The sequence below is a fragment of the Lacerta agilis genome, chromosome 4, assembly GCF_009819535.1.
Source record: "Lacerta agilis isolate rLacAgi1 chromosome 4, rLacAgi1.pri, whole genome shotgun sequence".
NCBI lineage: Eukaryota > Metazoa > Chordata > Lepidosauria > Squamata > Lacertidae > Lacerta > Lacerta agilis.
Window position 1 is genome coordinate 11,736,234 of NC_046315.1, and position 24,980 is coordinate 11,761,213.

Below are 24,980 nucleotides of genomic sequence, written 5' to 3' on the forward strand. Positions count from 1 at the left end.
TCCCTGCAATACAATCCTAAGATCCAGTATGAAACCTTCAGCAAAAGGACCATTTGGGCTTTTGGACTCAATTATTTCAAATACCCCCTGTCCCCCAATTTATTTATTCATGATTAGTAACAGGCAAGCTCCAATGAACTAGGCTGCGAGACGCTCATAAACCCATAAGCAAAAGTCGTTAAAAGCAACCTAACACAAGTTTAAAGATTTAGCAGTAATGGTAATCAATCAATAGCCTTGGCTCAATCTTTTTGTTTTGTTTTATTTGTTTTTTTTTAAGTTTTGCAGTGATGCTAAAAGAACATGAGGCAGCTACATGGTTTCTTTTATACCTCCTCATATCCCCGGGGCAAATGCAGGAAAGAACCTGTATCAGAAGTAGTTCAATATTGACAATATCCGGAATTTGGTTTACACTCATTTCAGCCATGTTTCTCATGAGTCCCTTAATGGGGAAAATGTGGCTGTCATCCTGTGTAGTGGAATGTATTAAGAACTGTGTTTATCCAGATTAAAGCATCAAATTGATTTTGAGTCATCTAGGGCTAACACTTTGCAAATTAGTTTAGGCCGCTGCTACTTTCTGCCAAAAAAAGAAAAGAAAAAAAGATGAGATGGGGAGAGGGAAAAGGAACATTTTTTTTTTTTACACCAGCAGATTTCTGTAGCAATCATCCCTCGCAATGGGACACAGATTAACGACTAGGGCACTCAATTTATTTCCATGTTGTGGGAATTTCCAATGATGAAAGCAGTGAGATCAGAATGAGATAATTTGATGCTCTTCACAGTTTTGGCCTTACTTCTGCTTCCATTTGTCTCTCGGAGTGCTTAGATATTATCTGTTAGAGTTTGCCCACCATTCTCCTCTTCCCATGCCTTGAAAGCATGGGGCCAAGTGGTTTTCTGCTTCCCCCGTGTTTTGGCCCACTACTTTCCCCATTAAACCATCTCTGAAGCACTAAATTGGAGCAAACATCAATCTGGAGGAAACCCAATTGACATTTGATTCAATGGTAAATGGCAGGTTTTCCCAGGGGAAAATGGTGGGGCAAGCAGAAGTATGGGTGAGGTCTTAGAAACACCTAGCTCAGGGGTCTGCAACCTTTAAGACACAAAGAGCCACTTGGACCCGTTTCCAAAGGAAAAACAAACAAACTGGGAGCCGCAAAACCATTGCGACATTTAAAACAAATATAACGCTGCATATATTGTTTCTTACCTTAATGCAATAATAATAAATAACATATAGGAGCCAATGCAAAGTATAATTAGTAAAAACAACAAGAATAAGTTCTTACTTTTTTGCATTGACTCAGGGGCATACCCAGGATCAAAACTAGGGGGGGGGGGGCAATGTGACATTTCAGCACAGAAAGGCGAATGAAACCAAAATTTTAGGGAAATTATATATAATTATAGCAGTGCTTTATTACAGTAGTTATTACAATTATTTGCTTGGTTTTTTTTAATTTTTATTCTAGTTACATGTCTTATACCAGGGGTGGCCAACTCCCAAGAAACTGTGATCTACTTTCAGCAGTGATCTACCCCCGTTTTTGGGGTTCAGCTCAAAGTTGTTTTGGGGGGGTGTGGTGGGTGGGAGAGAGGGCTTCCCCCTCTAAGATAGGTTGGCAAGCGAACTAAGAAAGAAAGAAAAAGGGGTGGGTGGGAATGGAAAAGTGGGGTGGAAAAATATAAATTGGGGGTGGGGTGGGGTGGGGAGAATATCTATTAAAAATATGTAGTAGTTTAAAAAATAAAAATAAAGGGGGAAAATATTTTTCTTCTTTTTCCTTTTTTTGAAAACAAAAACAAAAGGGGAAGAGAAAAGAAAAAGGGGGATAGAGGGAGAAAAGGGTAATAATAAAAATTCAAATAGAGTGGCTGCAGCAGCTGTGGGGGGTGTTTGTTTTTCGTTTGTTTGTTTGTTTGTTTGTTTGTTTGTTTGTTTTAAAAATGGGATTTCTCCCCTTGGATTAAAAAAGGAGGGGAGGAAGAAAAAGAGAGGGGGGGTGGGAGAGCAAGGCAAAAAGCAAAAAACAGTTTTTTTTGGGGGGGGAATCGTGCCAGGCACTGCAGCGTGCCGGCCTCGGGGCTCCGGGCCCCCGAGCCACCCTTGGGGCCGTCGTTCAGCATGTACACCGCCCGCAGCGAGCGCTGGCGAAGCACCGGTTGGCAGAGGAGGTTTCAGAAGCAGCCCGGACGTTTTCGCCGCCCCCGCCCCAAAGCAGCTCTACTTCATCCTGTCGGCGACCATCACCGCCCTCCCGTCACGGCGACGCCTGGCCCGCCTGCTCCGCCCTCCGCACGGCCGCTTTGAAAAGGATTCCGCCCGACAGCGGCCGCTCAGAACAGGGGCCGCTCCAATCGCCGCCGCCACCTCCCGCCGCCTTTATTATCCCGACTCTTTCTCTCTCTCTCTCTCTCTCTCTCTCGATAACTCGCAAAGCCCAGCTCCTTCTTCTCCCCGCCCTAACGCCACCCTCATTGGCACGTTCCCCTCAAACAGGAACAGGTTCCCCAGCGGCTCATTGGCCGGACGAAGCGTCGCTCTCTCGTGCCCGCCTCCCGCCTTCATCCTCAGTGGCTACCTCGGCGGTAAGGCCCTGGCTCCAAGCCTATGCGCCAAGGCGAGCGATCTGTCCTGCCAATCGGCACGCTGAGGTGGTAAAAGCTCAGCCCTCCCCACACGCTTATTGGTGTGAAGAAGTCGCTTCCTCTCTCTGAGAGTGGTCAAGGTGGACATCAATCTTGGGTCTGTCCTCGGGAACCCCGAGAGGGCTGAGAAAGACCGCCCAGCTGTTCAATGTTGATGCGGATTATTCATTGTTTTTTTGGCCCTTTAAATCTCCCCTCGTGGGTTTTTCCCTCGTGGGCCAAATCTCTGTTGCATTTTAAATGAGAAAGATGGTGCTGTTCCTTCAGGGGGTTTAAAATGCGAGCGTTGGCGAAGTCGGCGAAGGGAGCTGGGCCCGCCCTCAGGGCGTGAAGGAGGGAGGAAGGCTCATCCCGCCGGGCCAAAACAAACTTCGCCGCTGCGCCAGAGGTGGGAGAAGAGAGATGAAAAGGTCGGCGATGCCTTTCTCCCGTCAGCGCGGCTCGCTTCGAGTGCAGGAAACCTGCCTGGAAAGCTTCCCGCAGGGTTGCTGGCAGCGCCTGGCACGCGGGCCGGTTCTTGCCCCCTGCAGATAACCATTTAATTATTATTGAAAGGGCATTGAAAGGGGGCATGCCGGAGCTGCGGGAGACCTGTCAGAGAGCCGCATGCGGCTCCAGAGCCGCAGGTTGCTGACCCCCGACCTAGCTAGATGCTTTGTTCTCCCAGTTTGTTGGTTCTGAGAGATGCAGCCAAAGTGGTCTTTTGGTATTCCTGGGGAAAGAGCTCATCTGATTCCTTTTCCTAAACAAAGGCAAAGTATTTCGGCCTTTGCCACATGACTGCAAGGGGAGAAACTGCCTCTTTGTGAGCATTGTGTGTCTGTTTCATCACATTTAATTAAATTAGTTTGCTCTGATGCCTTCGATATCAATTATGGAGGTGGCTGAGCTTTTCACTTTTGTTTTCTTTGTACGTTTGCTTTGATGCATTTTATATCAAATATGGACATGACAGTTATGTATTACCATGCTTTGCAAGGACCCACACAGACTACCCTTGATTCAGAATCCAAGATACCATTATTGGATTCCATTCCCTTTCTTCCAGTTTTCCATCCTCTCCCACTTCAGCAATTGGTCAGCATTCTGTCCCTACTGAGAATGCACAGTCCCCATTGGGCTATTTTTGATTATTTCTGGCTTGGGTCCCCCCCCTTATTATTTTTTAAAGTACTGCAAACCTTTGGGCTTTATGAAGCCTACAATTACCTTCCTCCTATACATGGATAGGACTGGATAGGACTGGCCACCCCTAGCCTATCTGTTCTTACTCTAGTTGAATATAAACAGCACTACACATATTCCACAAAATCAACTTCCAGCCTGCTAGCTGCATATTGCAGTAGTCAGTATATGGAGCCAGTGAACTGGCCAAAAGTATGAAACTCCCTGAGAAATAATTACAAGTATAATTGGCGTAGCGCTGCACGTTCCAAAAGTGAGCATTTGGTCTTACTATCAGGCTTCGGCAAAAATCAGATTCCAGGCAATCAGATTCTGGGGCCCTGGAGGGAACTGGGTGGCCGTCCAATTGAGCTAGACCCAGCTATCTGGCCCAATACAGAGAATCCCAGAGCACCAGTCCAAGAGCAGATGGTACAGAAGCAGGGGTATAGTCAAACCAGGCAAGCCCAGGACGGTTATCAGGAATGATTGGGAACAGGTGTTTAGGTAGTGCCATCATGCAAGCAATAAGGAGTGGTGGCATTTGTCTAAGCTTTTCACGGAGCAGACCCATATTGAAATGAATGGATTTAGGGCCATTAATTTAATAGATCTACTCTGAGTAAAGTTCAGTTGAATACCACCCAAGGTACTTGGGACTGAGAAGCAAGCTGTGCTTTCGGAATAAAAAGTTCACTCATACCACTCCATATTTCTTCTTGATAAGAAATGCATTGGAAAACGGCCTCGGTCCTGTATACCTGAAGGAGCGTCTCCACCCCCATCATTCAGCCCGGACACTGAGATCCAGCACCGAGGGCCTTCTGGCGGTTCCCTCACCGCGAGAAGCAAAGCTACAGGGAACCAGACAGAAGGCCTTCTCGGTAGTGGTGCCCGCCCTGTGGAACGCCCTCCCATCAGGGGTCAGAGAGATAAACAACTACCTGTCATTTAGAAAATACCTGAAGGCAGCCCTGTTTAGGGAAGTTTTTAATTTGTGACTTTGTATTGTATTTTGGTATTTGTTGGTGGCCGCCCAGAGTGGCTGGGGAGACCCGCCAGATGGGCGGGGTATAAATAATAAATTATTATTATTATCATTATTATTATTATTATAAAACAAAAAGAAACAACTGCTACCAGTACTTGCTTTATAACATAAAACACACAACTGCTTGATAATGTTATGATGGGACGTCTAGGAAGCACAAAGCAATGCAGCGACCTAAGATCATGAACCATTCACAAAATGTAATATGGATTGTCCTTGAATCTTCCTGCCGCACTTGCCATCCTCTCCTGCCACACCAGTGTGGCGTGCTGCACCCTTTGAGAACCATTGGCGTGGATGGTGCCCTCAAACCACTGCAATTCTTGTGGTGTAAAAAGAGCGCTGGCAGTATGCCACTAGAGCAGTAATGGAGAACACACGTCCCTCCAGACATACAGCTCTCATCAGTCTTAGCCAGCATGGGGAAGGGCCAGGGATGATGGGAGTCATAGTTCAACAACATTTGGAGGGTGATAGTTTCCCCTTCCCTGTGGTGAAGCCTGATTGCTAGAAATTGCAGTTCATCACAAACACATGGATACAGGTGTCTCACACATACTGAATCTCATTTTTCCTTCATTGTCCCCTAGGCATCTCTTTCCTCTGAAATGGCACCCACTGGGGGCCTGGTGTTTCCTGTGTTTCTCACTGTTGTTGTCCCTCCCAACCAGATGGCCACAGAGAACAACTGGGCCCTGCCATCGTGCAGGAGAACGGCAAACAAATAACGAAAAGCGATGAACAAGCCCGACTTTGTCATGTCTTTAAAATTGGAAGCCCGTCGCAATTCATCAAAGACAATTGTGTAAAAGCCAGCCACCAATTCAGCATTACATTTGCTCGGCAATTGTGTTTCATATCCTTAACAAGACCAAAAAGAAAGAAAGGGAAAAAGGGGGGGGGGAGAATTTAAAAAACTGAAAGCACTTTCAAATGAAATGAGACTGAGCACTACTCATTATGCAGAGAGGGAATTCTCTCTTTTTTATGAAAGGTTTCACTTTGTTCACTCATGCAATGAAACATGCCGCAGACGAACTGAAAAGATGAATAGCTCATAAAAATACAATCAAAAGTGGCAGCTTATCTTCACTTCTTCACAGATTCATCAGCTCAGAATTTTATTTATTTTTTATTTTTTTAAATTCACTGGTTTATCTCTGAGAGTAACTTGACAAGAGGGCTCTCAGAATCTCATTTAGAATTCTTGGCCTGAAACTCTTGTGTTTCTAACGCCACCGCAAAGGTTAATGGCACTCGCTACAACATATTGTGCTTTTTAAAAAGTATCTTAGCAGAGATATAAGATTTCAACTTCCCAAAGCAGCATTACCTAGAGCTGAGGGGCCAGAGGCAAAATGAGGAGGAGCAATGCAGGCAAATATTACCTTAGTACAATCAGGTTGTTTCTACGCAGAGAGACACAGAGACCTTAAGCTAGAAGCATTATCAGAGTTCAGCAACACATTCCATACTGGCAAAAAGGGACAAAGCAGGACAGGTGAGGGCTGTGGCTGCAGAAGGCATGTGACCTGGAGGTTTGGTGGGCCATGTGTGTCCCTCAGGTCTGAGGATCCCAATCCCTACTGCAAATATTAGCCAGGGGTTATCAGGCATAGGTGAATTCATGCTACATTTTGGTAACTCTGATCAAGGGTGTGAGTTTGTGGTGGTGACTCGCTGTATCAAGAAGCCATAACCACACCATCTCACAGGCCACTTACTAGTGGTAGCACAGTAAATTCAGATGGGGTTGTGAGCCAAACACACCTTGAAGCCATCACATGCCTGCTTCAGTACATAGGCAAAGTTGGGTGCGCTGACACAACCTCTCTCACCGCACCATTTCGGTTCCACATGTGGTGCTTCGGGAACACTTTGGGCCTCACGTGGCAGGACAGAGTCTCAAACAAAGATGTGTTCTGCCAAGCCCACATTCCCAGCATATTTGCACTCCTGTCTCAGCAACGTCTACGCTGGTTTGGTCATGTCCACAGAATGGAAGATGGCAGGATTCCCAAGGATGTGATCTACAGTTTCAGGCACCAGGTGTTGGCGGACCAACTCTGCGCTACAAATATCTCTGCAAACGCGACATGAAGGCTGACAACATCAACCCCACTGTGTGGGAATCCCTTGCTGACAACCGTAGTGCCTGGAGACAGGTCATGCATCCAAAGGAGTGACTAGAGGAGGAATGCTTGCTGGGAGGAGTGCAGGGAGAAGAAATGCCATGGTGCACCTGCAGCAGCAAAACCAGACATCCGCCCCACCTGGAATAAAACATGTATCCTCCTCTATTGGTCTCTACCACCACAGCAGGGGCTGTAATTCTACAATAGTTTGACTTCATGCCCAAACAAAATAAATAAAATAAAATAAAATAATCCTTCCAGTAGCACCTTAGAAACCAACTAAGTATGAGCTTTCGTGTGCATGCACACTTCTTCAGATACACTGATACTTGATACATGCCCAAAGGCACACTTTTCCATTTTCTGCCAAGACAGACAGATGCCAGCAACAAGCCCTGATGGCAATGGTCTTTCTCCACAGCTGGAGTCTGAACACCAGTTGTTGGAAACCAAAGGAAGGGAGAGTGCTCTTGCACTCGGGCCCTGTTTGCAGGTTCCCCACAGGGCACCCACAGTGAGAACAGGCTGCTGGACCAGATGGGCTACTGGCCTGACCCAGCAGGGGACTTCTTTTGTTCTTAAGTTCTTATATATCTACGGAGCAATGGCATAGGCTAATTTGGGTTTGGAACACTGAAATTGTGCCTTGTTATATCACATTGGCGTAAAACAAAAACACACGTAACCCACTGAATATCTTGAAAGCAGTCTCTTGTTTTATATCATGCCCACAAACTGGGGTTCAAATTGCAAAGTAAAGTCAAAAGTCCATAAATCGATGTAAGCAGAACAAGGCTTTCCGGAATTAAGTCCACTTGTTTCGCCTTACGGCTTCTTCAGCAGCTGTAAGTCTAAATAATGTAAAATGATGCAGTATAAAGTTCTATTCTTGAAAGCATGATGTGTTTGTGTTTTACGCCAGTATTGTATGTAACCCAGGTTTGTTGTTGGATTGTTATATCACATGGCTTTCTGGAACTAACAAGTGACGCAGTAATAAAGGCTCTAACCAAGGCATACAGCAAAATGAAAACCCAATATGCCAATTATATGAACATGTAGATTGGGAACCGGCTGCATATTCTCAACAGAGCAATTTTTGTTAAATGCAGTGATTGCGAAGTGGGAATTGCAGAACTCAACTGTACCAATTGTTATTTATCACACAAGATACACAGACAGGCCTCACTTGAGCATACCTTGGCTCTAGTGTGCTTTTAGTGCATTTCTGCCATCTCAGATCATAATTTCATTGTAGCACAGCAGAATCTGTCTGGGGCCAATTAAAACCTAACAACGTACCTGGGGAGAGTATTAATATCCCCAGAAAGCAAACCCCTGTCATGTCTTGTTGCTTAAGTAAAGAAGGCACCGTAGGCTATTAAAATGCAGGCAGGAGCAACAAACATGATTAAGGGGCTCAGAAAGATTGACAATTTTCTCTACATAATGGCAGCAGACCCAGAGAACTGTCAATAAAGCTTGGCTAAATGGAGACTGAAGGGCTGGAGGAACCGGGACAAGAGAACCGTCAACATGCATTTGAAAGAAACAAATGCTCTCCCTGCATGAAAATTACTGTTTTGAGGACGGCGGGGAAAACAGTCGAGTGTACAAAAACTAGGGAAAGGGAGTCAATTCAAAGCAAGGTGGGGGATGAGACAGAAAACTCAACTTTTGATGCGATGTTGAAACTGCCTCTTCCTTTGCATCTCGTCACGACAAAAGTGTATCAGCAGAGACCAGCAGATTTGGGCACTTACCAAGACCCACATTTCAGTAGGAGATTCGGTGCTGACCATTCCCAATAACACCTGAGCTTCCTTCCTGTTCCTGCCTGTTCACCCGCCCTCCCTGACTATATAACTCAGAGGTGGGGTACTTTTTCATCTGAGCATCCTTCAGTGTCACCATCCACTCCCAGAGACAAGCAATGTCCTGAGTGAGGTCTTGCCGTATGCCAGGGATGGAGAACCTATGTCTCCCCATATGTTGTTGGACTACAACTGTCATCAACCTCCCATCAGCCAGTGGCCATGGGAACTGTGGTCCAAGGGAGCAGATGAGAACAGGATACTGTACTAGATGGGCCTAATGCAGCAGGGTTTTGTGTCCACAGCCCTGATCCTTCACCCCATAATCATTGTGTGCTTGTGACCACATTTGGGCAACCACATTCCAGGCACCAAGCAAAACAGCAGTGGATGCACCACCAGGAAAGGAAAGAGACTATATCTGCATTTCCCAAGCAGCAAAATATTGCTGGGGAAATGGCATTGCTCCCAACAGAGGCTTCTGGATATGTTGAGTGGACTGTCCATTATAAATGAGAAGCAAACTGGCCATTTCTGATTTCTAAAGAAAGATCCTGATTGTATGAACATTGCAGATTTCAACTGTAGCTGGATGCACAGTGATAAGTGGAGCTCTGTAGTTTAACAGAATTACTATAGCGAGATTGAGCAAAACCCATTTAACAAGGAGTTTAGAATGCATTATTTAGCAGATGGTGCCATAAAATATTTACTAACAAGATGGGAAAAACTCCCAACAAAAAACATAGGCAGCACGGGGGAAATCTGAAAGAGGGCTCTTTGAAGACATCTCTTAGGATGATACAGTAAGAGTTTTTGCAAACAAAATCTATCATACAGGACCCAAGATGATGGTGTACATTAACGATGAGCCATTCCAGAGAGGCAGCTTTGCAAAACTCACAAGAACCCACCATTATACATTTTGCAAATGGCGGACGGTGCTATTGGCATCCGTTCATCTTAGGAGATAATGGAAGAGTGTGCCTTCGGGGTGAAGTCAAATCGCTGGAGACTTTCAGCGCCTGCTGTGGCTGTAGAAACTGATACAGGAGAGACCTGTTTCGTTGCAGCTAGGGCAGTTGAAGGCGTCCAGTTGTGCTGCTGCAGATGCACCACAACATTTCTTCTCTCTGCACTCCTCCCAGAAATTGTTCCTCTTCTGTTCACTGCTATGCTTCCCTGCCTCCATTTGTTGAAAAGGTGCACATCACAATAGGGTCTTTGAACAAGAATTTTTTTGTACTAGGCAGAAATTGCGAAGGGATGTGTGTGTTTTCAAAAGCTTGGAGAGACTTCCAGGGAGCTCCAACTGGCCATAACTGTTCCCTGGTCTGATTCCCCAAGTGTCTAGGAATGCCTGTCCATCGTTCCCACTTTTATTTAGCACAGGAAATGCCAGTGCAGTGGCAGCAAACACAATTACTACATAAAGGACGGGGTGGTTTTTGTCTGAGCTCAAAAGCTCCACTGTGCTGAATTTCTGGACCACTGGAATTTGGGAGCACTTAAACTAGCACACCTAATCCCCAAACTGAGGGCGGGACAGATATACCCATAATACACTAGTGAGCTGCAGCCTAATAGGACGTTCCACTTGTGGCCTCGAATGCACTCCATAAAGAACCAACTTATGTGCCATTGCCTTAATTCAGGGTTAAGAAGGTCTCACCTCCCTTCAATAATTATGTCCAGCTTACATCAAGACCACTGCCTCCTTGGAGGTATGGGCTTATACTGGAATGGGGAAGGACCACAACTCAGTGGTAGAGGATCTGCTTTGAATATAGAAGATCCAAGGTTCAACCCCCAGCAACTCCAGATAGGGTTGGGTATGTTCCTCACCCAAAATGTTGGAAAGTTTCTGCCAGTCACTTTAGACAATATTAGCTTATACTGAGCCAGTCCACTGGGCTATTCTGATCCATATGTTTGTTCATAAAGTGTGGATTAGGCAGTTGGCTTCAGAATACGGACATAGTGGCTGGGGAGATCCAGCCAGATGGGCGGGGTACAAATAATAAATATTATTATTATTATTATTATTATCAAAATTCTCCAGCACTTCTGCTCTTAAGCTGGACCCTGTTCTCTTCTGCATATCTTTCCATTCCTTATCCACTTATAAGGATAACTAACTTTATCCGCTTAGATAACCAACAACTTTCTCTTATAATTTCCACAACAGCATGAAAGCGGAACACCTAAAAAAAAAGAATTGATTCGACATGATCTACCCCAAAGGATATGCAAATTCAAAAGAAGAGCTTCCTTTTATCTCTCCTGAAACTGCTGCCATAATCAATTCCATTGAGTGACCCTGAGTTCTAGCATGTGCGTAGGAGGTGGGGAGAAATCCATTTCTCCGTACCAATTACAATGTCATGCTCGTTCTACTTCTTCCAAGTGGCCAGAAGTTCCAGGGGTAGAATGCTTATCCAGTCGCACCTTCCTTTGGAAGGAGGTCACTGAATCCTTATTAGAAAATTTTGCATACTTGCACTTATTTACCAATATAAATGTTGCATTCTTAAGCACCAGAGTCCATCGCTCCTGCCGGCACCTTAAGACGCTTATGGAGCCCACCTTCAGCTCTCTTCCATATTTGTCTGCAGTTTCTCATCATTTGAAGGCACCGAGATCACACCTCTTTTAGCTAGCTGTGGTGGGGCATCCCCCTTTCAAGTTTTTCATTAGGCCTCTTCAAGCATTCAGGACATGTGGGAAGGATACAGGGATATATTCAAAGAACCATAGAGTTGGAAAGGACCACAAGGGTCACATACCTCAACCCCCTGCAATGCAGGAATCATTGAGTGCAACAGCTTTTCCCTTTCTTCGCCAATTGACGTTCCAATCATCTTCCAACTCACAGAGAATGAGCTTGAAAAGCGGGGAGCAACTTCGGCTCTTAGCGGCTCCCTGCATGTTACAAACCAGGGTTCTAATATATGTGGGACAGGAACCTCACCATTTTCAAAGGAACAAGAACAGGCGCAGAACTTGCATGCTCACCCCGTGGTCCATTCTGAATGCTTCAACCATCCAGGAGATCAGTTACGGAGACGAATCTCCCTAACAAAAATGAAGGTTCTAGGCAATTCTGCTGGAACTATTAAGGCAGTACCCACTGGCTCTATTAATCTGCTCTTGGCCAAACTTCCATTCTGACAACAATCATTTTATAAACCTCACAGTAACTAGCCTTTTATTTCAAAGAGTAGCGAGGACAGGGAGAGACCCCTGGCTTTTAAATAATCCCCTTTAAATGGCAGTCATCAGCACACTCCAACATTCATCCAGCTTCCCTTACCTGTGCTGAAGGATGGCAAGTTCCTGTTTCGTTCTTTTTAAGGGAGGAGGAGAGGGTTCTCAGCAGGAAAAGACAGCCAGGACCCTCAGGAACGCACGACTTCGGCATTCCGAAAGAAGTGCTTCAGATGAAGTAGTGCCACAGATGCACGGGCAAAGGGAATTCAGGATGTGTTATGTAAATTTCCTAATTAGATGTGCTATCAGATTGCTATCTCGCAAATAAAATGTTAATCAGAAACTCTTCTTTTTGACGGATAAGGAGGGTTGGAGGAGAGAGACAGATGTTTCACTGTGGGATAATCTTACTGTACCCACCCTTGTTGTGTTTTTCTCTGCAGGGAAAGAGTTGAAACTAGAGCAAAGCTGGCTACTCCTCATCCGTTCATGTTCTGCGTTTGTGGGGGGGGGGATAGAGAGCTGCAGCTCATTGACAGAGCACCCAGCTTTTTATGCAAGAGAGCACAAGTTCAAACCCTGGCATCTCCATGTGCTTATTTATTATTTCGATCTGTATGTGCGTTTTACAACCCTGGAAAATCAGGTGTGGGGCATCTCCAGCTGTACAGGAACCAGAGGGTTCCAGAGGGTGGACCAGAACAACGATAGGGGCAGATCTAATGCGCTCACTGCTGTGGTCCATTCTGAATACCTGAAGAGGACACTGCCCATCCAGGAAGCCAGCTGTTGAGAGGAACCTCCCTAACAAAAATGGGATATAAGGGAAGATTCCAAAAAAGGAAGATTCCATATTTCTATCCCAGATAAATATAAACATCAATGGCACTCAAATGCAAGGGGTTGTATTCAACTAAGTTTTACTGGGAGTGAACCCACTGAAAGTAATGAACATGGCAAAGATTCATTAATTTCAATAGGTCTACTCTAAAAAATCTCAGCTGAATGCCACCCACTATGTTCAAAAAGCCATAAAATCTGCTCCATTACTGCAGGGATGGGGAACCCATGGTCAGGCATATGTTCTTGGACTCCAAGTCCCATCATCCTTGACTACTGGCCATTCTGACTGGGGCTGATGGGAGCTGAAGTCTAACACAACTGGAGGGACACAGGTTTCCCCATCACTGCTCCAATGTTTCTCCTGTCCACTTTAGCCTGTAAACTCTTTGAGTTGCAAAGATCTATCTATGTTACCTATGCACACAGAGTGCGAACTGAGGGCACACTCAGAGCACAGCCATCATGGCTAGCAGCCATCAATAGCCTTTTCCTCTATGAATTTGTATAATGTCCTTTTAAATCCACCCAAATTGATGGCCATCACCACTTCCTGTGGGAGCAAATGCCATAGTTTAACTATGCACTATACCCAAGAATATTCAGCAAAAGCCCTTCCTCGCATTTTGATGCCCACAAATAGCATGGATGCAATTTTTGCTCAGGCCTGGAAATATAATGTTACCCTTCGCTATCGATTCCCTGCAGTAACAGCTCACACTTTAACTTCATTCTGTATCACAGTAGTTCCACAGAGACAGAGGCGTAGCAAGCCCAGAGGTACGGAGCGCGCATGTGTGGAATTATGCGTATGCGCACTCTGTATGGTGTGGCTCTGCCCAGCCGAGTGCTGAAAAAAGCCCTTAAAAAGAAAAAAAAGGGAAAAAAAAGAAAGGAAAGCAGCCGCCGGCCAAGCGAGCAAGTGGCTGCTTTCCTTTCCTTTTTTTAAAAAAGGGCTTTTTCCAGCGCTCGGCTGCCAAGACGAAGGGCGGGCTAGTGAGGAGGGGTGTCACGCCAGGCCAGCCACAAGTGTGATGCCCCTCCTCGATGGCCCGCCCCTCGCTTTGGCAGCCGAGCGCTGAAAAAGCCCTTTTAAAAAAAGGAAAGCAGGCGCCGGCAGCCGGCCCAGCAAGTAAGCAAGCCTGCTGCGCGCCAAGCAATGTTTTAGGGCTCGGCTTTGGAGGCGCTGATCGCAGGGGCGGGGCCCCGCCACAAGTGTCATCCCCCCAGGGCGGTACCCAGAGTGGACCGCCCCCCTGCCCCTTGCTCCGCCCCTGCACAGGGAGCCCACCTATGCTCAGCTTCTAGATTTGAAGAGGATTGGACTTTGACAAGGGAGACCTGAAGTCCAGAGCTCCACCAGCCGCAAAGTCCCCTGGATGACATTTGGTTCAATGTTTTCTCTGTGCTTGATTGACTTTACAGGGGTTGTCATTCTAACACTGGATAAGTCCCCTTCAAGCTCCCTGGCAGAAGTGGTAGTCAAGAAAGAAAGAATTTTGCAGTGCTTCACTGCATGGGATAACAGCTCAATAATCTCATCATTTATATTCACAGGGTCCTGATCCCTGACGACAGCCCATAACAGATGCTTTAGAGGAAAGAGGAAGGTAACCCCAATGTGGGTAATTAAATAACAGATTGCCCCACTTTGGAATTGTGTTATGCCCTCAGGCACGAGGGGGGAATGATAGTATTTACCTGAAGTCATCACTAAAGAAACCATATGGTGTGGCTATGGCCATATAGACCAATTAAATTCTTCCAAACTGTCCTAGGAGTTTCATTAGTGAAAGTATTATTTGTATACTGAAAGAGTTTTTGTATATTACAAAAAGTTCCTGCAAAACCCTTGCAAAACTGCTGTGATAGCCAAGGAATATAACTGAAATGAGTCAAAAATGCTGTCATGTAAGGCTTGGAGGACATAGCAGTCAGGAAGCAGAGGAAGAAGCTTTATAGAAAGGGAAGGGTTGTAGAAAGTCCCAAATCCATTCCTCAGCATCTCCAGGTATGGATAGGAGAGTTTAGTGCCTGAAATTCTGGAGAGTCACTGCCAGTCAGAGAAGACAATACTGAGCTAGATAGACAAAGGGTAGCTTCCCATGTTCCCAAACAGCAAATCACAAACTCCACCAAGACACAACTAAGTCTAGCGTCACCTACAATATCATTATCCACATGGATGTCTGTACATTTAGAAGGGTGCAAGACAAAGCAGCAAATCTAAAAGGAAGATTGTGCGGGACATCTGGGTAGTATTAATGGTAAAAAAAATTTGGAAGCACAGCATACTGTTTCCCAAATATTAGCTTGCAAAATCCTGAGCATCACAGCCCACCGAGGACTCAATTAGATTCATTTTTGCCTGCCTAAGATTATGACAATTGGGGTGAAGGTGGAACATTCAGTATTTGGCAGAACACAAAATATATGGGTGGTATATGGGTCAGATTGATAGATTGCACATTTTACAGAAACCCTTTAAAAAAAACCCACCTTTCACCTAACAAAGAAAAGAAAAATCACCACCCCCTGTTCATTTACAGAAACTGTATGCTCTCCCTGCATCTGTCTTCATTTGCAGTGTCTTGCCCACATCCTCAAGGCTCCTTCTAAAGGAATCAGAGAGTGAGCTCACTATAACTAAAATGCAGGCACCCAAGGCTCTCTGTACAAGCAAACTGTCAGCCAAGCCAGGAAAGAAGCAAACACTGCAAGCAGGCAGGAACACAAGAAGGTAATTTAAGCCCACTTCAGACCACTGGTCCATCTAGATCAGGACTGTGTACACCAAGCTTGGCTCCACCAAACTACAACTCCAGGCTTCATTGTCTGGCTGACCCTTGGGAAATTCATTCATTCATCTGACCACTTTTGCATCCCAGTGAAATTGTTTTTGCTGAGACCTACCTGGAGATGCCGGGGAACTATACATGGGACTCTTGGCATGCAAAAGCCAGAGAAGAATTGGGGCGCTGTATAATTTAGCAGGGGATAGGGCTCAACCCATCCCCAGAATTAGGTTACTTCCTTTTGATACAGTGGATTTGCCTGGATGTGTTAATGCTTAGGCAGCTCTTTGGAAATCTAAGGCATGCTATCAAGCCAGAGGAGCATGCTCCAAGGAGAATGCTTATATCCTCATGACAGATTCAGCCCACTTCAAAGCCAACTTCACTTTAACAACTTCCACAAGCTCTCCAACAGTTAAAGGTCAGCTGCCTTTTCCATTAAAGATGCATTTTTCATGGGCTTGTATCACACCAGTTTCAATTTAAGATGCTGCAGCTTGCAGCTTTGTCAGTCACAATGCAGTTCTCTTCTCTCAAGCAACAATACAATTCACATCCCAAGGCAATGGAAGGTCATTGCAAAAAAAAAAAACAAAGAGAGAGAGAGAGAGAGAGAGAGAGAGAGAGAGAGAAGGTTTCAGTCTGCTCTGCCTTGAATGCATATAGGTTTACTGTAAATGCCATGTTCTCTGAGTTCTCAACAATAGTTGCCCTGATCGAGCTGAGCCTGAGAGGTACAATTAATAGTTTTATTAATGCATCAAATCATAGAATCATAGAGTTGGAAGAGACCACAAGGGCCATCCAGTCCAACCCCCTGCCAAGCAGGAAACAGCATCAAAGCATTCCTGACAGATGGCTGTCAACCCTCTGCTTAAAGACCTCCAAAGATGAAATGTGTATATTATGTTCTTGCAAAATCCTTAATGAAAAGTCAACGTTTGTCCTCTGCTTTTGGATCATAGGACTCATAGATCACACCACTTGTTGGGAAACATTGGCAGGCCTACAGACTTTGTTCTCTCAACATCCTTAGACCCTGTGGAAGACTACCTTGTAACTTCTCCTGCTTCAAAGACATCCAGGAACATGCAACTACAGAACGACATGTGGGCCTTTTAAAGTTCACGGCTCTTCTAGGTGACAATGTATTCCATAGCTCTGTCAGAATGACTCACTACAAGCTGCCAGACCCTTGCGGCAGAATGGGATTGTATTAGACGGTAAGGTTAAGGAAACCATTGGGTGATTCGGGGTAGAAGTGCTTCAGCTGCAGGAGTAAAACTCAGAGGCAGTAATATCAGGATCTGGAGGCAGAGTGTAATCCCCAGCAACTGGCATTCAGAAACATACCACCTTTTATTCTGAACTTAGCATATAGCCATCATGACCAGTAGTCATTGGCGTCTTATATTAGCCTACCATATAGGACATTTTCTTGGAATTGTATCCAATATGGCACTAAGTAAGCATCCCATGAGCACAAGGATTTCTGCTTGTGAAATAGGACTTCCCCTTCTCTCCCCCTAAATATTTTCGAAGGGTTCCCCTAACCCTCCAGAACAGTTTTTTGGGGGGGAGGTGCAGGTCATGCATGGGGAGAGGAGATGGAAGAAAGTCTTGTTGCACAAGTGGAACCCTTTGGGATGATGGGATGAGTTACTTGAATACCTCCCTTGGGAAGCATGTTGGGTGGAAAGCATTTTGGAGGATTAAGAAAAATAGCAATGATTCACAAATGCTTGTCCTATTTCAATACTACCACCTAGCAAGAAGGCTGTTCTCCGTAGCTGCTGACTGGGTATCTGACAGAATTTAGCCTGCATGGCTATAGCCAGGAGCAGATCAGGGATGGCATATGGTGGAGCAATAACTGGAAATGCCAGCCAATTTAAAAAGTCAGTTCAGAACATCACAGTGTGTGCTCACACAGGCTGTGGGGAAACAGTTTAGGCATGCAACTGACCATCTGCTGAACACCTGGTTGTCCACTTCAGACCCAGTTCCAACTTACTTATAAAGGCCCTCACATTCTGATTCACTGGTCACCAATGTGGCACTCTTGAGGTCATCCCCTGTCACCATGAAGCCTCTGAGACACCTCCTCCCCCCAGTCATGAGGCTGTGATTGTGGCTGAACAAGTACATAGAGCTGAAGGAGGAAGTTGGAAGAGTGATGCATGCTAATTCATATCAACATCCTGTAGGCATATAATTGCACAACTCAAATCTCTCTGTCTCTTGTTTCTCTCTCTTCTCATTTTTCTTTCTATTTTCAAAACACTGTGCACTCATGAGATTTATTGGGAAACAATCAATATCTCCTCCAATGTTTAGTAAACAAAACAAAACAAAACCCTCCATCTGGACAAAAAAAAGAGAGAGTCCTAGCTTTGATTTTGTTCTCTAGATCTAATAATGTACACTGATTTTGCCATCAATGCATAATCCCATATTTTATCATGGCTTCCTTTAATAGACAGTATATGCAAAACTCGCCTCCGTGCTGTAGACTGTACGACTATGGAGAAGCTCATTCAGGTGCTAATTCAACTGTGGTACAGGGATCTGAAAATCAACAGTGACTGTTCAAAACTAGTAGACTCCATCCCAAACCGTGTTCAAATGCTACTTAAAAATAGTGGAGGTCATATCCGTTACTAATATACATATATGTGAGTTTAATGAGCTTCTCCATAGTTGTACAACACGGAGGTGACTTTTGCATATAGCTCACAAATTCTCAATGGGATTTACATCTGGGGAATTCCCTGGCCAATCAAGTACCTGTATTTGCTGCTCTGTCATGAATTTCTTTACCACTTTCAATGTGTGACAGGGAGCTAGGTCCTGCTGCAATATCCCAGTACCGTCAGGACACCTCTTTTCTAACTCTGGAATAACTCTCTTTTGTAGAACCTCAATATATTGTGGCAAGCGCATAATTCCTTCTATTGGCTGCAGGCGACACCATAATAACTGAAGTATCCGCAAAACATCTTCTTTTGTGGGTGCTTGACAGACTGATCGATGTGGCACAGAAAACATGCTTTGTTTCAATTAATTTGCACAAGGGTGTAGAAGCTAATCCCCACTTTCCTGCATATAAAATCCCACCTCTGCCAACCAGTAAGGATTCAACTCCTTGTGGTCTTGCTTCAAAGAATCATCCTAAAAGAAAAAACTGGGTGCATATATTTACCAGGTCACATCTCTAGCACAAGTTATTTGGGCACCAGAGGTAGAATATCCCACAAACACGTTTCATTTCCCTTGACATTGTGGTCATAAAAAGAAATAATAACTATTTGCTGTATTTTCATGACACCCAAAATCTGTTGCTGGCGGCAGCTGCCTCACTCTGCCCAATGGTAGAAATGGCCCTGGAAATACCTAAACATGAAAGGGATGTAGTAGCATGGCTATCCAGAGATGAATAGAGACACAGAGAAGGGGAAACAATAGCATTAATCAACTCTGAATAGGCAGAAATCTGTACAGGAAAGAAAAACCAGCTGATTCAGTTCCTCCTCTGTCTGAATAGCACAGCAGCTGGTTGATATTATCAGCAGTCAAGAACTAGATGGCAATCGGAAACTTCAAATGTACATGGTTGAGGCGACTCATGGGCCTTTTAAGTGGCAACTTACATCCTGTATGGAGATAAGCTTTAGAACATAGAAGCCAACTCTCATAGGATCGATTATGTTGGGTGGGGCTTAGCAGGGCCCCCACAATATTTCATTCAAGTTGGCAACCCCTGCTTTAGAAATTGAACCTGCATGCCAAGCAGGTGCTCTCCACTGAGCTTTCGTCCTCCCCTATCAACAGATAGAGCAATTACTTTCTTTCACAAGGACAGACCTTTCAGGGAGGGGACTGCATAAATGGAACCAGCCTCCAATATGTCATAGAGGAGACAGTTAAAACACAGAGAATGTTAAATCCCATGGCCATTTTGGGACAGCAGCAATTAAAATAATAGGCTTTAATTCTAGGTGGAGGCATCTTCATCTGCTATAGCCCACCAAGGTCTTTTGTTGTACGCCAAAAATGTTCTCCATCTAATTTCTAACAATCATTTTGAACAAAAATCCCAGAAACAACTCTATGAAATTCCTGGAAATCAGGTCCAGCCTCTTCTCCCTTACGGTGGCACCTAAATGAAGCTTTCATGGAGATGTCAGGGTTTTGAAACAAACTTTCATAAGCAAACACACAGTTAAACCCCTCCACCCCACCCCCAATTGCTCTAGAACTGAGTAGGTGTTGAGAACTATTTGTCATTGTAGATGTTGAGAACTACTATTTATCTTCGTCAGCACTCAGGTGTCAAAGGTGTCCTGGCATTGGTAACCTCAAGAGTAGATTACTGAAACATGCTCTATGTAGCACTTCCCTTGGACTTAGTCTAGAAGCTGCAGCTGGTGCAAAAAAAGCAGTCAAAATTAATGCAGATTACTAAGGAGAAAAAAGTGTGTGTGGGGGGGGAATCACCAGGTCCTCAGGGACTGTAGTATAATGCATGATGCGAGTTTTGTGCTGGTGGTTGCTAAGACAGATGTATCCAGCAGCTAAGTGCTTTCATGGACTCTGTTAAGTAGGACTCTAATGGCCATTTCTCAGCTGTCCTTGCTGTCTTACTGAATTACCTATTATCCAAGTATACAGCAAGCAGAAACATGATACTCCAAAAACAGAATATCAAAGGCTAAGAAGAATCCTACTGGATGCGCCCAAGGCCTCTGGGTGCAAGGAGGCCAGAGAGTGTGCTTGTTGATAGTTGCACTGAGCATCAGGGTTAAGAAAACAAGGGGGTGTTTGTGTGTGGGGGGAGGGAGGGAGAGAGGGAGAGAGAGAGTGAGCGTGACAGTGAGAGAGAGAGTGAGAGAGAGAGAGAGAGAGAGAGAGAGAGAGAGAGAGAGAGAGAGAGAGATTGGTGTCAGGGCCAGGAAGATCCATCCACATGTGAAAGGGAATTTACGAGCACAGATCGATGGACCTGTCAATTTTTGCTTCTCTTTTTCCCAACCTTAAATTCAATTCAACCAATCTCTGCATGGGTTAGTGATTTTTCTGCATGAAAATCTGTACGCATTTTCATATGCATTTCTCAGAGAACATTATGAAAAAGGCATTCAGATTGCCTGAAAAAAAGGCATATGCCGAGCAAAACTGTAGACAAACACCTGTACAAAATTTCTCTGAATGTTTTTAATGTTCTCATGAATGCACACACACTTCCCCTCCCCCCCTTTTTGTTAATGTAGGTGTGTTGGTATCCATTCTTTGGCTGGAATGAGAGAGTGACGCTTCAATTTGTGCGTCAGTTTGGGAGATGCAAATTTGGTAGGTTCACATTTAAAATGAGAATGGAATAAATCTCTCCTCCATCTCTACCAATCCCCATCTCACCAAGATGGAGTTTGCATTAGGAACATGCAAGCAAGAGCAATCTTAGGGCCCACCACCAAAACATGGGCCCTAGAAACCTGCCCATGAGGATATGCCGCCAAAGTCCTGGCACCTATTCTACATAGGTGAACCTGGAAGAGGGCGATAGGCCATAGTTCAATAGGTAGAGTATCTGTCCAATCCCTGGCATCTCCAGGTAGGACTGGGGAATGTACCTGTCTGAAACCCTGGGAATCTGCAGCCAATCGCTATAGACAACATGGAGTGGGGTGTATGTGTGTGTGTGTGTGTCAGTCATCTGACTTGGTATAAGACAGCTTCCTGTGTTGCTAAATTGGGAAAGGGAGATGAGTGGCCTGAAGGCAAGTAACTTGTTGCCCCTCCCCATTTATACCCCCTGTTTGCTCATTCTTTGGAGTCGCTTGAAGGAAAAATAATTTCACATGTTCACCCTTGCCTCCTGAAATGCACTTTGCCCCTTTGTTTTTCCAACACTTCTACTCAAGGCAAATACGAAGCCAAGATTACGCACTGTAGTAGTTATTCCATTTAGCAATCAAGTAATTATAATATACTATATCATATAATACTAAATATAATCCCCCTGCTTCCTGCAAGCTGGTTCTGCGGCTGATTCCAAATATAGGGTATTTAAACTGAAATGGCACTGTTATCCATTTGCTGGAGCCTCTGCACATTTCTACATGGTCCAGCAGTTTCCGGCGCCTCTTTGTGACATTCAGGCTGGAAGAACTGCAATGGCAAGGTTGCAAACTAACATTAATTGTCCTTCTGATCCAGGAGAGACAGAAGGGCTCAAGCACTTGACAGTGCATGTGTGAAGAGGCAGCTGGTATGGCTCCCCCAACCCAACAGACGTAAAAGGAGGACGCAGAGCAACACTGAGAAGAGTGAGCAGCTGCTGAAGGCAGAAGCCCACATAACACTGTATTTGCTTTTCATCTCTGGAAAGGTCTTGAACAAGAACATGCTCATAGGAACACAAGGACAAGAACATCTTGTCCTGTATCCTGTTCTCACAGTGCCCAACCAGGTGCCTATGGAGAGCCCAGGAGGAGGACCTGAGGGCAACAGGTGTTTGCCCAACTTGTGCTCACCAGCTTACTGCCTCCAATGGTGGAGGCATGGGGAAAGATGGAGGTCAGTGGGAGGGAGGCCAAGGGAAGCTTGGGAGCAACGTTTTAAAAGAGAGAAGAAGAAGGCAGTGTATGATGCTGAGGATGATTATTAGAATCTCAAGGTCTACCATTATGAGCCAGGTGTAAAATAGTAGCATAGGGGATGCAATCAGTAACAGCACCCCATGAGTAGCTCCTGAGATAGTCTGCATATAAAAGTATCAACACCATCTCTATTTTATCATAAACTCAATTTGTTCCCTGCTCTTTACTATAAGGTTCCAGTGCAGCTCACAACAATCTAAAATACAGAGGTACCTTGCTAGTTGAACGGCTTGGCTAACAAACAAATCAGCTCCCGAATGCCACAAACTTGGCAGTGAGTGTTCCGGTTTGCAAATGTTTTTCGGAAGCCAAAACATCCGATGCGGCTTCCAGTTGAGTGCCGGAAGCTCCTGCAGCGAATTGGAAGTCATGCCTTGGTTTTCGAACCATTTTGGCAGTTGAACAGACTCCCAAAATGGATTAAATTTGAGAACCAAGGTACCACTGTACATTAGAACAGTTTAAAGCAATTTACAGTCACAAGAATAGGGTGGGTCCACACACACACACACACACACACACACACACCAGGTGACAAAGGGCAGGGTACAAATGTGTGTCTTCAGCATTCATTGAAAGCTGCATAATGAAGATGTCAGGCACACTTTCTGTGGGGAGTTCAACAAATCAGGGGCTGCCACAGAGAAGGCCCTCTCCCAGGCCTCTGCCACCATCCTGAGTTTCTGAGGGCAGTGGAGCCATCAAGAGGGCCCCCTCTTCCAATCTTAACATCTACAAGCGTCTGTAGGAAAGGAAGCAATATTTCAGGTATTTGGAGCCTCAGGTGTTTAGGGCTTTAAGCACTAAAGTAGCCACACTTGAATTGGGCCCAGAAACTAACCAAACCTTCCATCTGCTGGTTTAAATGGCAGATCTGATATTGTAATGCAAATCTCATAATATGAGAGCCCTGCTGGATCTGGCTAATGTCCCATCTAATTAAGCATCCTGTTCTCTCAGTGGCCAACCAGATGACTATGAGAAGCCCAAAAGCAAGTCCTGAGTACAACAGCTAAGCAGCTCCGCTGAGCATCTCCAATCAGCCAAACATGCAGATATCGAGGGATCCTAAAGTGGAAGAGCATGATTAGACCTTTCCAGGTAAGCTTGAACCCAGGCCCTCCTATTCCAGACTGGCCTACCTCACAAGGTTCTTGTGAAGATTACTGACAAACTGAATGTGCTGCACTTACGGAATGTGGTGTATGTATAAAAATAGGTTTTATTAAATAGTTTGCTTCACAATATAAACAATCCGACACTCCAATACAGTAGCAATTTAATCTTCTTTTTTCAACCTGCATTCTTATCCAATTACTTCGATCTGGATTGTGTAATTTTGGGTGAATGTGTTGACTCTAAGATAATCTTTTTTAAAAGAAAAAGAAAAAAAAACCCTAGTAAAAACCCATTAATGGTCTCAGAAAACCCGACTCAGGGAGATTGCACTAAAAGAACACCTTTTTAATTATTGCTACCGACTTTTATAACAGAAATTGCTTAGTTTTATCCTCAGTACAAAAATGCTTTGGGGTCTAATATGCTCCATTTAATGGGAAAGTAATAAAGGAATCTAACATTCTTTTCTACTTCCAGTTCCAAATACTAGGGAATATACTGATAGGTTTTAAAGCCAACAGTAGTGGGCATTTTTGACTGTGTGCTAGTTGGGAACCAGGACTATTAGAAACCTTTAAATAACAAGACTGAAATCATGTCAGCTTAACACCTTCTTACACTAATCAAAGCAAGTAATATGCTATTGAGGAGCAAAGGATCCTGGGAACTGTAGATGGTTAAGGGTTCTGGGAGCAGTTAAGAGACCCCTCAGAACACTTACCAATTAATAGTACCCAGAATCTTGGGGGGAATCAATAACTGTTAATGTAGTATAAAAGTTCGTAAGCATATGGTGTGGCTGTCGCCTCTGCCACCAGAGTAACTTCTTTGAAAGCAGCCTTCCCTACCAGCAATCTCTAGACTGTAAACTTAGTGAGGGCAGAGACCAGCCCCTTTTCTTTTCTTTTCTTTTCAGAATGTTGCTCTGCAAACTGATGGTGCTGAATACATCCTTATATGTGTAGCACAGCCCACTGCACCTTTTAAAATGTTTTCAATTTCAGATCAATATTTAATAATAGAAGCAGTGCTAACAATAACAACATTGCAATATTCAGTTATATTCAGATTGCATTTCCTTTACACTTTCTCTTTCAGGAACCTGAGACCTAACCCGCCTTCCACAATGTAACACTATAGGCAGAGAAAGTGAGACTGAAAAGCTGGGTTTTTCAAACATTAGGCTTCATTTCCCCGCACCCTGAGAGTGTTATGTTGTAACTAAGATGTGTGTTTTGTTCCTTGTGGAGATATATATATATATATATATATATATAATCACACTGCACAGTCTAAAGCCAACACTGCTGTACTGAGATGTGGTGTTATACTGCTTTTCTATTCATTTTTTACTATTATTAAAAAAATAATACAAAGAAAACATCTCTGTTCTTAGAAGGACTCTTACACTGTGCCCCGCCATAATACATTATTCAGCTTTTGGTTCCTTATTCTTCTCCTCATGACGTTATATTAATTCAAGTAATTAAAAAGACACCGAAAAGATTTGGCAGGATATTGAAGCAGAAGTT

At 44.5% G+C, this 24,980-nt stretch overlaps 1 protein-coding gene across 24 annotated transcripts in view; it reads right to left on the minus strand.

Moving 5' to 3' along the window:
* Positions 1-24,980, minus strand: part of DLG2 (discs large MAGUK scaffold protein 2) — an 834,734-nt gene that overhangs the window by 272,765 nt on the left and 536,989 nt on the right. The gene's annotated exons all lie outside the window — the stretch shown is intronic.